The sequence below is a fragment of the Heptranchias perlo genome, chromosome 15, assembly GCF_035084215.1.
Source record: "Heptranchias perlo isolate sHepPer1 chromosome 15, sHepPer1.hap1, whole genome shotgun sequence".
In the NCBI taxonomy this organism is placed as follows: Eukaryota; Metazoa; Chordata; class Chondrichthyes; order Hexanchiformes; family Hexanchidae; genus Heptranchias; species Heptranchias perlo.
The window spans coordinates 62,334,077-62,351,232 of NC_090339.1; positions in this window are offsets into that span (position 1 = coordinate 62,334,077).

Below are 17,156 nucleotides of genomic sequence, written 5' to 3' on the forward strand. Positions count from 1 at the left end.
AGCAGGCCCCAGCCGTGCTGTTCAATCTGTCAGCATCGCTGCATTTGCAAGATAAAGTGGAAGCAACGGGTGGTATATCTTTGCACATAAACGCCTCCACTTCCCGTCTTCTTCTAGGCTGAATTTGACCACGTGTAGATTTCAAACTTAAAATCTATACACGGAAATCAAGTAAAGGAGACCTTCGTTCATTTAAATGGCTAAATCCATGATTGCTAGCAAGATTTGGGTATCTGGTCTGTCTCACTGAATAAAAGTCGCACAGCTTTCCAACAATCACTCCTCTCTACAGAAGAGTTCAAGAGTTGGCTGTTTGGTCCTTCCTACGGTTTGGGTGTTTAAATAGTTCTCTCTTGTTTAATCTCATGCCCTTGCTGTTGTCCCATTCGCAAGCCAGCCATCATGGTCGCTGGGTCAAAATCCTGGAACTCCCTACCTAGCAGCACTGTTACCAGCGGCTGGAGAAGAAGGCCCGCCACCACCTTCTCAAGGAGCAACTAGGGATGGGCAATAAACGCCTGCATCCCATGAATCAAAGAAAGCTGGGGCAGGCTGGCAGGGGCTTTGATCCTTGTTTAGCCCAGCAATCCCCTCGGCTATGGATGAACCAGGCATTGTTCATGTTTTCCGTGCAGAGCATCATCCAACAGTGACAATCTTCACCCAAGAGACTTAATAGTGGGGCGAATCCAATTAAAGAGGGGTGTCCAATCTTTTGCCTTCGTGGGCCCTCGGCTATGCATTGCATTCCAGGAGTTTTGGGGGCCCAATATGAAGTTTAAATCAATGTTCCCATTTATTTTCCGATATATTAAGAAAGAACTTGCATTTATATCGCGCCTTTCATGACCGCAGGATGTTTCAAAGTACCTTATACCCAATGAAGCACTTTTGAAGTGTAGTCACTGTCGTAATGTAGGAAACAGGGCAGCCAATTTGCGCACAGCAAGGTCCCACAAACAGCATTGTGATAATGACTAGAAAATCTATTTTAGTGATGTTGGTTGAGGGATGAATGTTAGCTGAGACACCGGGGAGAACTCCCCTGCCCTTCTTCGAAATAGTGGCCATGGGATCTTTTACGTCCACCTGAGAGGGCAGGCGGGGCCTCGGTTTAACATCTCATTCGAATGACGGCACCTCCGACAGTGCAGCGCTCCCTCAGTACTGCGCGGGGAGCGTCAGCCTGGATTTTGCGCTCAAGCCGCTGGAGAGGGGCTTAAACCCATGACCTTCTAACATCAGACTGACTGAGACCACCGCTGACACCTTAAAGTAATCGGTGAGGGCAGAGAATAGCAATGTTTTCAAAAGAGAGCAGGCAACTTTCCAGAACCAGTAGCTGTTCCTATTTTTTTTTCAAAAAAGGGGAAACTATTAAAGTGTGTTCTGTCTCTCTCACCTGGAGGTAGGTCCTATGCTGTAATTACACACTGATGGGGAAGAGCTTTTGTGCTTGATCCTCGGCAACTTGGGAAATGCGGCCTGTTAAATTTGTCACAGCTTATTTAATTACACAAATGAAGAAGCAACAACACAGCAGCTTCTCACAGCCAGTTGTCCCCGGGGGGGGGGGGAGGAGAGTGCGGAGATGTTAAAGCCGACTAAATCTATTTCCTGATTGCCGCAGGCTGAGACAAATTGTTCCCCAGGGAACAGGAGAGAATCGGTTATGAATCTTTTGTCGTGTCGAGGTGGAGATTAGAGTGTGCACACTGTTAAAACCTGCAGCGCTTCCCACTTCCGTGACTAACTTTCACTCTGAGTTTGCAATCACCTGATTATTGCTTGATTATTCAGTCATCTCAGCACATTGACTTGCCAGAGATTCGAACTCTTGGGGCCTTGGGCACCGATGTCATTTGGGGTCCTACTGCTGCTCCCCACCTCCCCCACACAACCCCCCCGCCCCTCCCATCCCACACAACAACCACCCCCCCCCCACACCCCCACACAACCCCCTCCCCCCCACCACGATACATTTTTGGCCCAGGCCCCTGGGCACGGGACCCACGGGCCTGTGAGTTAATCCGCCTCCACCAGACATATTTAGATCATTTGTTGTCGTTTTTCTGATGGTTGAAGCCGTGAACTAAGAGTTAAATACCTAAAGGGAAATACTTTCGTTCCTGAGCATTGAGTGCAGGCTGATGAGACGGAAAGGTTCATTTTGCAATCCCAATGGGGGAAGGGAGGGAGAGAGAACGATCGCAGATTCACCCCCCCACCCCCCAAAAGTGCGCACAGTTCTGGTCTCCATATTACAAAAAGGATATAGAAGCACCAGAGAAACTGCAAAAAGGATTTACAAGGATGAGAGGATATAATTATCAGGAAAGACTGAACAGGCTGGGACTCTTTTCTCTACAAGAGAGAAGGCTGAGGGATGAACTGATGGAGATCTATAAAATTATGAAGGGGTTCAATAGGGTAGAGAAGATGCTTCCACTTGTGGGACGGTCCAAAACTAGGGGCCATAAATATGGTGAGGCCCAGGAAGTGGGGGATGTGCAAGAGGCCAGAATTGGAAGAACGCAGAGATCTCGGAGGGTTGTAGGGCTGGAGAAGGTTACAGAGATAGGGAGGGGCGAGGTCATGGAGGGATTTGAGCACAAGGATGAGAATTTTAATTTCGAGGCGTTCCCGGACCGGGAGCCAATGTAGGTCGGTGAACAGAGGGGTGATGGGTGAATGGGACTTGGTGAGAGTTAGGATACGGACAGCAGAGTTTTGGATCAGCTGATGTCTACGGAGGGTGGGAGGTGGAAGGCCGGCCAGGAGAGCAATGCTCAGTGAGACTCCGTGCTGGGAAGTGACGTCTCGTGGTTTCGGGACCTGGTTTCCATGGGTGCAGAGGCTGCCTGGTCAGGGACAGAGCAAAGGTCGAAGGATTGAGGCCGGGGAGGGGAATCGAAGTTGGTATTTGGGCTGGATTGGCACGAATAGGTTCTTCGATGCCACGCTGCCGTTCGCGTCAGGCTCAAAACGCCAACGCGATTGGGAATTTAAAAGTTAAGTGCTGTCAGTTTTTGGCCGAGCCTTGACACACAAAATGACCCGATCTCACAATGATTGGGGAGGTCATGACCCCTTCCCCGCTGATTCCCCCCTCACTGGCTCTTGTACGTTTATTTCCATTGAGGTGAAATTTCAGACCTCTCTGTAGCCAGTGCTTTACATTACTCTCAGTCTGAGCAGCCTCTTTATATATATGTATCTTTTGCTTCTTTACCTCAGGCTATTACTCTGTTAGATGATACCTTTGAGCTAGAGCATTGCCAACATGAAAACAGTTTACCTTGTTCATCTTTCACCAGTTTAATTTCACAGTGCTTGTTAGCCATGTCTTTAGACCAGCTCCACTGCTAACTGTAATTGTCCCAACACGTGACCTACAGGTGTACGTTAATATGTTTGAGATGTTGTCCAGTTAGCAACTGCTGTCAGCTAATGCACTTCATAGTGTAAATTCCTAAATCCTCCGTTATTGTCACATACCTGTAGTCCTCAGGGCCTCAATCTGAACTAATTTTAAATATGAATAGATTTCTTTTTACAAACAGTATCGCATAGTATTCACTATTTGTTCAAGCTGAATATTTTTGGATTATTAAGATATATCCTGTGGGAAAACTTGAAAAGAAGGCAAGACTTAAACAGATTTTATTTTGTGAACTTTCAAATCTATTATGTTTATAATATAATTCCCTGTCATGTGAGCATTGCACTTCCTGTGTCACACTCTGACATCACACATTTTAATTCGCTGAAATAAAAGAAACAACAGACTCTCAGTCTGTACTATGATTACTGTAAAAAAAACAATAAAAAAGCAGAAAATCAACCAAAATATTTCTTCACAAACTTTTTGTCTACCATTTTTCCCTCAGCAAGCTGAAGACAAAATGAGGTTTCTAACATCAAACATTATATATTTCACAATAAAATGTCTCAACTTACCTACAAAATTGTATTTTCTTTTGAACATTTTCATTCGCTTTGGGATGTCCTGAGACTGCGACAGGCGCTATAAAAATCCAACTTCTTTCTTTCTCTCTTTTTCTTTCCATCTCTCTTGTTCTCTATTTCCATCTCTCTTTCTCTTTCTTTCTCTCTTTCTATCTCTCTTTCTATCTCTCTTTCTCTCTCTCTTTCTATCTCTCTTTCTCTCTCTCTTTCTTTCTCTCTTTCTCTCTTTCATTCTTCATTGCTTACCTCCTTTCTTTAATTCTTTCTGTCTTTTATTTAGGATTAGCCGTGGCTCGGTGGGTAGCACTCTTGCCTCTGAGTTAAAGAAGTTGTGGGTTCAAGTCCCCCACTGGTGACTTGAGCCTATATTCTAGGCTAGCAGTCCAGTGTTGCACCATTGGAGGTGCTAGTCTTTCAGATGAGACATTGCATTGAGGCCCTGTCTACACTCTCAGGTGGATATAAAAAGATCCCATGGTGCTATTTAAGGAAAAGCAGGAGAGTTCACCCCAGTGCCCTGGCCAATATTTGTCCATCAACCAACATCACTAAAAACAGATGATCTGCTGTTTGTGGGACTTTGCTGTGTGCAAATTGGCTTCTGTGTTTCCTACATTACAACAGTCACTGTACTTCATTGGCTGTAAAGTGTTTTGGGACATCCTGAGGTCATGAAAGGTGCCATATAAATGCAAGTTGTTTCCTTCTTTATTTCTTTAATTACACGGTGAGGCCACACCCTCTTTGCAAAGCACAGTTTAGAATTGATTTTCTTCCCACAGCCATTATTCTGTCAGTGGACGGGAGTCACCAACTACACCTGCACTGTGGAAAAAGCCCCACCTTGCATCTGTAGATACTTTCAGTGCAACTGCAGGCCTATCCTTCCTCAGGCTGTAACAGTATTTATCTGTTTGTTATTCCAATTGGTTTGAAGAAAACCTGGATGTGATTTTTTTTAAAAATCAGGTTAAAGTTTCACATGAAAACTAATATTGAGTTTTGTTTTATTGCAGACAGAGAAGCAGTTTTGCAGAGAGAGAGAGAGAAATAAAGAAATCCAAATGACCAACAGAGAAGGGGGTGATTGCACTAACTGCACTTCACCGGTAAACCCCCACTGCCAACGCTGCCCCGATAATGACACACCGGGAGGCTGTGGCCTTTTCTCAGGCATTGAGACAGGGCAGCAGTTCGCTGTGAGAAGGACCTCCCATGAGAATCAGAAACTCCCAAATGGCCCCAAGGGCATAATCTTAAAATTAGAGCTGGGCCATTCAGGAGTGAAATCAGGAAGCACATTTTTCACACAAAGGGTGGTAGAAATCCAGAACATAGGAAGAGGAGTAAACCATTCAGCCCCTTGAGCCTGTTCCGCCATTCAATCAGATCATGGCTGACCTGTATCTTAGCTCCATTCACTCGCTTTCTTAAATCTGGAACTCTCTCCCCCAAGTGGCTGTGGATGCTGGGTCAATTGGAATTTTCAAGACTGAGATCGATAGATTATAGAAGCACTTTAGAAAGTGCAAAAAAGGATTTACAAAGATGACACCGCAGCCAAGAGGGTACAACTAGTCCCAGCTTTGGATCGTTCCTGAACCAGGCATCATTCACTGACCAACAGGACAAGCCCCCTAAAAATGATCCTCTAGTGTTAAGGATCTGAACTATGGAGAAAAGTACGGAGAAAGCTGAGTTGTTCAGCCTGGAAAGGCAGCATCTGAGAGGTGAGCTTGCTGAGGTGTACAAGACTGTCAAAGGAATATTATTTTAAATTAAACTGCGAGACACAGGACAAGGAGACAGAGTTTCAAACGAGTAGAAAGCATATTTAGGACTGATAGCAGAAAATCGTTTTTCAGGTAAAGCGAGTAATTTTGACTTTGGGCGATAGTGTAAAACGGGCGATATCGATTCAGCCGATTGTTGTACGTCTCTCACGAGTTTCATTTCCATTGACTTCCATGGAATTGAAAATCGAGAGCGATGTATCGCGGGCAGCTGAATCAATATCGCCCAAAGTTACAATTACCCGCTGAAGACTGATCAACGTGTGGAATAAACTTCCAGATGGAGCAGTGGAGACAAAAACCCTGGAACTGTTAAAGAAGCAAATGGATGCTACAATGGGAGGACATAAATATCCCTCTAGGTGGATGAATTTAGATGGGCTGAATGGCCTCCATAAATATCTTGTGAACTCTTAAATCAACCCCTTGGAGATGCAAGCGAGTGACTCAAGGCAACTCATAGAATCATAGAGCCTTACAGCACAGAAGGAGGCCATTTGGCCCATCGCGTCTGTGCTGGCTCTTATGAAAGAGCTTACCCCACTCCCCTGCTCTTTCCCCATCAAGTGTTTATCTAATTCCCTTTCGAACGTTATTATTGAATCTGCTCCCTTTGACTTTGAGTCGAGTATTTTGCATTCAGTATATGTCTGGGTGGCACACTTGAGATCTGTAACTCTCCTGATCGGAATCCCTGGCACATCCTGACTGAAGCATTTCCATGCTGTAGCATGTTGGAGCACAGAATAGCTGCTGCACTGTGCCAGTTCGGTTCCCTGTTTAAAGTAGCAGGTGACATGTGCGTTAAAAGGCCAATTTGTGCCTAACACTTTGTTTAAGTGTATTTTACCCTGAGGTTCAACTTGTCGGTGCCAGGGAGCAAACCCACCCGCACCGATCATTGCACAATCATTTCCTCTCACGAGCTGGTTGCGGCATTTATCAATCATCGTACATTTCACTCACAACCTAAACATACCTGGAACCGAAACAAAATCTTAATAACACTGATTATTTATTAATAGGGGAAGGCACTGCAAGATGTTGTACTTCATCAAGATTTATGGGATGGTGTGCTAACCTCAATGACAACTAATGATGAATTGCTCACTTTGAGCAGTCAACTCAAAGAGTGAAACCCAATGTAAGCTGTTGATGAATATTGCTGGGCGAGGGTTAAGAGTGTGATGCCAATCCATGCCCAGGGATATCACTTGACAGCAGGCATAAACATGGAATAAAACTCCAGTACATTTTTCCTTTAATATAATTCTTTGTTACCTCTGTCACTGCCAAGAAGCTTCTAACACAGCACGTTGGAAACTACCTGTCACATTGAGGTGTGCGGGATTGTTTCCGTGTGTGTGTGGGACCGGGTAACCTCACATAGCCTGCAACACGAAGGTTAGGAACACTTTTCGGTAATGCAGACAAGAATTTCACAGTGTCAGCGTCAGTTTTTGCAGCCCAACATTTTCCAATTGTCACTGAAAGGCTTGGAATCCTTTGCTCATTAGCCAACATAAAGGACAGCCTGGGAATTCCCAGTAATCTGCAACATTAGTTATTAGCAGAACACAAGGGAGAAACACATCTGTAAACTGGCTCCCTTTCTCTGCCCCACTGTAATGAGCCCTCTCATTTCAATCAGCCTCAGACCGGCCCGCTCAAAGGATGCAAATGACTATTTGCAAAAGGTAACAAGGCCCTCGCAGTGAGTGAAAATGGATGAGCTGCATTGATTTGGAGCTCTCTATGCCGTTGGTTTTACATGATCATTTAGACACTGTCAGAGTAGCACAGCTCTTCAAAACAATTGCTGTCTGCCTTCCACACTAACTAATTCACTGGATGCCATGTAGCTTAATGTCAATAATAGAAGGGTTTTTTTTCCCTCCTTTATAGTGCCAGTGGTAGAGCTGGCCATTAGAACATGGAGACACCGAACACAGAACAAGAGATTTCGGTATTTCCAACAGGGATAAGGAAAAATTGAATCCTTAATGTGAAGAAGCTATCAAATTAAACCAGAGTGTCATTTTGTGAGGCTTCACTCATAGAATCTCACAGCACAGAAGGAGGCCATTCAGCCCATCTCGCCTATCCAATTAGTCCCATTCCCCTGCTCTTTCCACACTCTCAGAGTTGGGGCTAAGGCACAATAGGATTGATCCTGCGACTGTGATTCCATCCAGAAAGATTTCACACTGGTAATGGGCCAATGCAAAATTACCTGTTAGATATGGATTCCCCAACCAAAGCACGCAGAATTGATACTAATTTGGACAGGAAATCGAAGGAAGAAAAGAGCCCATCCTTAGATATTGGAGCCAAGGAAAGGGATCAATGAAGATTTACTAAAATTATACAAAAAGTAAGAAATTATAGTTGTGAAGAAAGGGTCAGAAAATGGGACATTTTTCCCTGGAACAGAGAAGGTTAAAGGATAATCTAATTGAGATTTTCAAAATTATCAAAGGTTTTGAGAGGGTAAAGAGTGATAAATTGTTTCCACTGGCTGTTAAATTGGTAACAAGGGAACATGAACTCAGAAAGGAAGAAGGGGGAAGTTATAAGAATTTTTCTTTTCACACAGAGGATTATTAGAACATGGAACCGATCATCACAAGCGACTGTCAAGGTAACGACAACAGCTTGCATTTATATAGCGCCTTTAACATAGTAAAACGTCTCAAGGTGCTTCACAGGAGCGATTATCAGACAAAAATTGAAAATGAGCCACATAAGGAGATATTAGGGCAGGTGACCAAAAGCTTGGTCATGGAGGTAGGTTTCAAGGAGTGTCTTAAAGGAGGAGAGAGAGGCGGAGAGGCGGAGCGGGTTAGGGAGGGAATTCCAGAGCTTAGGACCCAGGCAGTTGGAGGCATTAAAATCGGGGATGCGCAAGAGGCCAGAATTGGAGGAACGCAGAGATCACGGAGGGTTGTGGGGCTGGAGGAGGTTACAGAGATAGGGAGGGGCGAGGCCACGGAGGGATTTCAGCACGAGGATGAGAATTTTAAAATCAAGGCGTTGCCGGACCAGGAGCCAATGTAGGTCAGTGAGCACAGGGGTGATAGCAGAGACAATAACATCATTTAAAAAGTAACCGGATTAAGTATTTGAAAGGGAGGAATACAAAAGGATAGGGGGATAGGTCAGGGAAATGGGATTAGAGTAGAGAGCTCCTTCCAGGTAATAGAAACATAGAAAATAAGAGCAGGAGTAGGCCATTCGGCCCTTCGAACCTGCTCCACCATTCAATATGATCATGGCTGATCCTCTATCTCAATACCATATTCCCGCTCTCTCCCCATACTTCTTGATGCCTTTTGTGTCTAGAAATCTAGATAGCTGCTTCTTAAATATATTTAGTGACTTGGCCTGCACAGCCTTCTGTGGTAGAGAATTCCACAGAAGAGTGAAGAAATTTCTCCTCATCTCAGTCCTAAATGACCTACCCCGTATCCTGAGACTGTGACCCCTCGTCCTGGACCTACCAGCCAGGTAGATAGTGTCCCTGCCATGTGCACAGGAGGGCAGGTTAAATTCGTGGACAGCAAGCCCCTGACAGCTCCAGGGCAGCTAAGTAACTCGGGGCATTTTAACTGCCCTCCGGCCCAGTTTCCACTGGATGGTTAGTGTTAATATCACCCCCAAGATCTTAGTTGCTGTAGTGGAAGATTAGTGGTAAAGGTGAAATCAAATTTTAAAAAATGTATTCATTCTTGGGATGTGGGCGTCGCTGGCAAGGCTGGCATTTATTGCCCATCCCCAGAGATACAACTGAGAGGCTTGCTGGGCCACTTCAGAGGGCAGTTAAGAGTCAACCACAAGGACATTAGTGAACCAGTTGGGTTTTTACAACAATCCGACAGCTTCATGGTCACTTTTACTGATGCCAGCTTTTTATTTCCAGATTTTTTTTGAAACTGAATTCAAATTCTCAAACTGATACGGTGGGATTTGAAATCCCCTGGGGGTAGAACTTGACTTTGTGCGAAAGTGTAAAACAGGTGATAGCGAGTCGACAGCTCGTTTTATAACTCTCCCGATCGAAGTCAAGGGTGATAAAAATGGGGAGAGATGTAAAACAGGCTGCCAATTCACTATCACCCGTTTTACGCTATCGCACAAAGTCAAAATCTACCCCACGTTCTCTGGATTATTGGTCCAGTAACACAACCACTACACTACTGTATCCATAAATCAAAGAATCTCCCTGTGTTATCGAGCGAGCTCACATATACCTGCCTGAAATTGTATGTGATGACACAGCTTGAACACACAATATTAGTCAGGATCATGTCACTATGAGGCTGGGCACTGCCTGATGAATTAGACACTATTTCCATACTCTATGAGTTTATAGCAATCAAAAGAAAGATTTGCATTTCTATAACACCTTTCATGACCTCTGGATGTCCCAAAGATTTGCAGCCAATTAAGTACTTCTGTCACTGTTGTAATGTAGGAAACACAGCAGTCAATTTGCCCACAGCAAGCTCCTACAAACAGCAATGAGGTTTAGTGATGTTGGTTGAGGAACAAATATTGGCCAGGACACTGGGGAGAACTCCCCTGCTCTTCTTCGAAATAGTGCCGTGGGATCTGTAACGTCCGCCCGAGAGGGCAGACGGGGCCTCGGTTTAAAATCTCACCTGAAACTGAAAGCTTTTTCAGTCGTTACTAATTGCCAGCGAAACATGCATGAGACATTTATTTATAAATCTAGAATCATAGAATTATAGAAAGTTGCGGCACGTATGAGGCCATTCAGCCCATCGTATCCGTGCCAGCCGAAAAAGAGCTCTCCAGCTTAATCCCACTTTCCAGCACTTGGCCCATTGGCCCTGTAGGTTACGGCACTTCAAGTGCACGTCCAAGTACTTTATGAATGAGTTGACGGTTTCTGCCTCTACCACTCTTTCAGGCAGTGAGTTCCAGACCCCCCACCACCCTCTGGGTGAAAACATTTCTCCTCTAATCCTTCTACCAATCACTTTAAATCTATGCCCCCTGGTCACTGACCCCTGAAGGGAAATAGGCCCTCCCTATCCACTCTATCGAGTCCCGTCAATAATTTTATGCACCTCAATTAAATCTCCCCTCAGCCTCCTTTGTTCCAAAGAAAACAACCCCAGCCAATCCAATCTTTTCTCATAGCATAGAGTCGGTAAGCAGATGACACTAGGCCCTAGGAAATGGGGAGGAAGGTAGAAAATTAGATGAAAGTGGTGGTTGCACTTGGTGATTTAGATGGAGGCATATTTTTCCCCCACTGCCCACTTTGCTCAATTGGCAGCCCTGAGTCAGAAAGTTCTTCATGCCCCAACACCAGGACCTGACCACATCATCCAAGTTGGTACTCCAGTCTGAGCAAGTCCTGCCTTGTTGGATGTGTCACCTTTGGGATCAGATTTTCAATCCAGGCTCCATCTGATTGTTAAAGGTCCCAATGGCACTTTTTATTTTGACGAAGAGGAGGCAGTTTTCCTGGTGTGTTGGCCAACTTTTGTTCCTTAACCAACACCACCAAAACAGGTTAACAGCTCATTCATTTGCTGTTTCTGGCATCTTGCTGTGCATAGATTTACTGCTGTGTTTGCCTACAAAGCAACAATGACTGAACTTCATTGAACGCCCTAAGGATGTGAACATCTCTATATAAATGCAAGTTCTTTCTTTTTTCATATTTAAACCTTTCACTTTGGTTTCGACAGATATTCCTCCACCCCCCAAAAAAATCTGCATCTAGTAAGCATTATATTGAGCACGTCAGATTTAATCTGTAACAAACCCGCTGTCAGTCAGAATATACTACAATTGAAAAATGCCTTTTATTATGTGACGAGTTCATTCAGAAGTTTGACCGCTGAATTCAATGCCTTAACACATGTTGCCACTAACGCCTTGGCATTTACAACTGGGTCGACAACCGTAAAGTGTAAGGAGCAAGGCTGTCTGCGGGTTCTGAACTTCTAATATGTCACATCTCTGATGCTTTTGTGCCTTAAAATATGCTCCACAGCCGATGGCTTTTGTTACATCTCTAATTATCTCGCACTGTGCTCTCAATTAAATATAAAACACAATCCCCTGCTGACTGTATCATGCGTTCGTTTAATTCTCAAAAAGGTAAAGCGGCATAATGGACATAAATATGCTAACAGGATTTTAAAATCTGTATCTTTTATATCTTTAAAAACGTACAATATTAGAATTAATAATTTTCTGGGTGCCTTGGAGCGTGCAGTACTTAATTTTCTGCAATTGAACTGAATTTTCCCTCCATCTATCGTGTGCAGTGCCAATACCACAGTTAACATTACCATCACCAGCAAAACTACATCACCAGCATAACTACCATCACCAGCATCACCATTACTATTACCATCACCAGCATAATTACCATCACCAGCGTCACCACTACCATTACCATCACCAACATAACTACCATTAGCAGCATCACCACTATCATTACCATCACCAGCATAACTACCATCACCAGCATAATCACTACTAAAAGGAAAGGAAAGAATTTGCATTTCTATCATGCCTTTCATGACCTCAGGACGTCCCAAAGCGTTTCACAGCCAATGAAGTACTTTTGAAATGTAGTCACTGTTGTAATGTAGGAAGCTCGGCAGCCAATTTGCACACAGCAAGCTCCCACAAAGGGCAAGGAGATAAACAGCTCATGAGTCTCACACAGTTTAGTGTCAGAGCCTTTTGGGGCTGAATATTTGATTTATGCAGATTTAACAACAGTGCAAATCTAAAACCGCCTCGCACTAAACTTGTAATGGTAAAGATCAGACATGATCTGATTGAATGGCGGAACAGGCTTGAGGGGCTGAATGGCCTACTCCTGTTCCTATGTAAATGCATCCCAAGATCACACCAGCTCCTGTGTGTGTGTGTGTCACTCACAAAAAATAACTTTATCAGTACCAAAAAAATTTATTTTTTCAACTCAGATTCCACTCCCTCTCAGGACCAGTGTCCAAAGGGGAAATAAAGATTTTTAACTGGTAAATTATCTTTGTAAAATTGCAGAAAGAAGGAACACTTACCATTCGGCTCCTGCTTTCACCCTGTTGCTGTGTCCACCCTTCAATTTAACGAGCTGAGAGAAACACATTGTTGAACCAGCCCAGTTATGAACCAGGAAGAATGACAGATGGCGGAAGAATCGGCACATTGATGCGTTTCGCGGTGACTTAGCATCAAACTTTTTATGGTTTTTGCATTGAAGTTATCTTATGGAAGTCAGAAGCCCACCCGAGAGATCCCTGACACTGCCATCTAGTGTCACTGTGCTGTTTCAGACTGGGAGAGCTTATCAGAATGATGCTGGAATGCCAGTGATCACACTGATATAAAATCCACTTTAACAGGAAGTGCAGAGGAAGACCTAGGACTGACTGTATTCTCTGTCAAATAAAACTCGTTCCATGATCTTATTTAACAGTGAGCTACATTAAAGACATCATCTATTAATGCAACAGTTGTTGATCAATAATGTGCTTCATTTCATCCCGAGCCACTCGTGAAAGGGACAGGATTACCCTGTTGCTATAGAGACAGTGGGGACAGACAATCCCTTGAACATGGCTCAGTGAACTCCAGTACTAGTGACAGTACACAACACACGGCAATCGACCTGGTGATGTATGTTATGCCATCTTGGAGGCGGCAGAAAGGTGGCATCACACTGCTGTTTCAATATTTGCAATGTCCAAAGTAAAGTCTATCACAGCGGAAAGGTCCCCGCTGCTAGCTGAGCAGGAGCGCCGAGTGGCACTGGTTATTTCCTCCCATACTAGTTACTGTTAACTATAACTTCTCACATCGAGGGCAGCAGTCGTTTTAATGGCCTCGATTTGAAGAAGGGCAGGGAGTTCTCTCACTCCCTCGGCAAACGTTCCTCCCTCAAGCAACAGCACCAAGAAAAAATCCTGGGAAAATGGAACTATATCAAACCAACCGTTGAGGTGGGTCTAAATTCAGCACAGACCTCCTCCTGTACTAAACTGGTTGCTGTTTGTGGGATCTTGCAGTGCAAAATTCACTGCCCTGTTTGCCCACGGGACAACAGTAATTCCAGCCCAGGTGTAATTAATTGGGTGTGGAGAGCTTTTGCCGTGATAATGCAAGCTATTCCTTGTGCCTTTCTTTAACTATATACACACAGCAAGAAATACATAGAGCTTATAACATGGACGCAGGCCATTCGGCCCAATCAGTCTGTGTTGGTGTTTACCCTCGACGCGAGCAAATAGTTCTGATAATATTTACCCGCCCTGCTCCCATACACCTCCAACCACTTTTCCTTTAATCCGCCTCTCCAATCTAATCTTGAATGTTGACATAGTTTCTGCCTCAATCATTAACCCTGGAAGTGAATCCCACGGCCTCACAACTCTCTGGGGGTAATTTTGACTTTGGGCGATAGTATAAAGCGGGCGCCATCGATTTGGCTGCCCTTTTGTACATCTCCCCCGATTTTCCTTTCCATTGTCTTCGATCGGGAGAGATGTATCTCGGGCGACTGATCCGATATCGCCTGTTTTACAAAATTGCCCCCTCTGTGTGAAGACGTTTCTCCTGCTCCCTGTTCTAAACCTCTTACATTTAATCTTGTATCCATGGCCCCTCATTCTTGACCCTTCAAGTACTGGAAACGGTTTGCTTCTATCTACCCTGTCCCATCTTCTCATAATTTCAAAACACTTCTATTGTATCGCCCCGTAACCTGTGACATTCAAACGAACAAAGACCCAAGTTTTCAAGTCCTCCCAAACATTCCAACAAAGTGAAAACGCGTGAGAACAAAAGCACCCGAGGAATTTATTTCAAGGAGAGTTTGAATATTCACCCAGTAAAATACAAACTTTAAAGTCGCCAATTGAATCCTTTTTGTCAGCCGTGGCGCAGTGGGTGACACTCTCGCTTCTGAGTCTCACTCAGTGCTGCACTGGGAGTGTCGGCCTAGGTTTTCTGCTCCAGCCTCTGGAGTGGGACTTGAACCCACTATCAGTCCGTGTCGGTGTTTTACCCGCCCTGTTCCCATCTCCCTTCAACCACTTTCCCTTCGTCCTCCTCTCCAAACTAATCTTGAATGTTGACGTAGTTCCTGTCTCAACCACTAGCCCTGGAAGTGAATTCCACAGCTGTTTGTGGGATCTTGCTGTGCTCAAATTGGCTGCCGCGTTTCCCGCATTTCAACGGTGACTACACTTCAAATGTACTTCATTGGCTGTAAAGTGCTTTGGGATGTCCTGAAGTTGTGAAAGGCGCTATATAAATGCAAGGTTTCTCTTAATTTCTTTTTTTTTGTCGTGCTTTGGTGCTGAGATTAAAATCTACAAAGTCAAAGTGGTGGGCCTGATTTCCCGAGTTTTCATTGCCGATGAGGAGCCTCACCCACCAGTTGTGGATGGAAAATTGGACCAGTTCTTTTCCCAATAATCACAGCCGACAGTGCGAGGTCGGAAAACTGCCTCAACGCATTTAGCTGAGGGGTCCTTAAACAGCCAATATGGCATCGGATGTATTTCGGGCGCCCTTGGGGCACAGGACATTTTTTGCCCCCAATTTCCGCCCAGAAAACAGGTGCAAGGACCAATTTCTACTCCAGAGACTGTAATTATGAAGAGAGACTTGAGACACTGGAGTCAGCTGGAGCTCAGTGCGGAGCACTCTCACCTCTGAACTCAGAAATTTGTGGGTTCAAGCCCCGCTCCAAAGGCTTGAGCGCAGACTATAGGTTGACGCTCCCAGTGCAGTATTGAGGGAGTGCTGCACTGTCGGAGGTGCTGTCATCCAGATGAGACGTTAAACCAAGGCCCCCATCTGACCTCTCAGATGGGTGTAAAAGATCCCATGGCACTATTTTGAAGAACAGCAGGGGAGTTCTCCCTGGTGTTCTGGCCAATATTTATCCCTCAACCAACATCACTAAAACAGATTATCTGGTCATTGTCACATTTCTGTTTGTGGGATCTTGCTGTGCACAAATAGGCTGCTGCGTTTCCGACATTACAATAGTGATTACACTTCAAAAGTACTTCATTGGCTGTAAAACGCCTTGGGATGTCCTGAGGTTATGAAAGGCGCTGTATAAATGCAAGTTCTTTCTTTTACTGGGAAGGCTAAGAGGAGATTTAATGGAAGTTTTTTAGCTGATGAAGGATGCTGATAAGGTGAATTAGGAAAGACTATTTCCTTTAGTTGGTGAGTCAGTGAAATTTTCACTAAGACAGTAAGGAGAGAGGTTTGCTGAAGTCTCTTCACTCAGAGGAGCGTGGAATGCTTTGCTACAGTGAATAGACGAGGCAGAGACCATTGCATCTTTTATTTGAAAAGTGGATAAGTATTTGAAGCAGAGAAAGATGCAGGTCCACGGGGAGAGAGCAGGGCAGTCAGGCTAGTTTTGAATTGTCCTTGCAAAGAGGCAGCACCGACGAGATGGGTCGAATTTTCACCTGCTGTGCTTTAAATTTCTGTTTCCAGAAGCATTACTGTTGGGAGAGGAAGGAGCAATTTTATGCAGATACCTTCGGCTAAGTTTTATGGTCATAAACACGATGGGGAATGGAGTCAACTTTCACATCACAGTGAAAGCATTGAGTGCTCTGGGGTTGGGTGTGGCCATCTCCTCTTACCTTTGATAGAGTGGAGCTCATCGTCTTTCTTCATTTAGCCTTTTTAGACTCTACACCCTCTTACCTCAAGCCGAACTCCCACATTTCCTCCATTGCTAAAGCTGCCTCTAAGAAGTTCTCCACTTTCATTACAAATACTTATCTCCTCAATGACTCTTAACCCTCTATAAAGTCCGAGTCTGTCCAAGACTTGAATACTGCTTTCATATCTGGGGAGTCACTTCTAAATCTCTCTCAAACTTTTGTCATCCTTTCTAATCCCTAGCCTCCAACCTCTACAATTTACATTGAATCTACTGTAATGATACAATTATGGTCAAGGCTCCTCTGCAGTTTCCTTACTTGGTTATTTTGCCCTCCAAATATACCATCATACATGCCCTTCTCCAAATATACCATGCCACTTGTTATTAAGAGCATAAGAACATAAGAAATAGGAGCAGGAGTAGGCCATACGGCCCCTCGAGCCTGCTCCGCCATTCAATAAGATCATGACTGATCTTCGACCTCAACTCCACTTTCCCGCCCGATCCCCATATCCCGTGATTCCCTTAGTGTCCAAAAATCTATCAATCTCAGCCTTGAATATTCTCAACGACTGAGCATCGACAGCCCTCTGAGTGAATCGATCGATCTCAGTCTTGAACACATTCAACGAGTGAGCATCCACAGCCCTTTGGGGTAGAGAATTCCAAATATTCACAACCCTCTGAGTGAAAGAAAT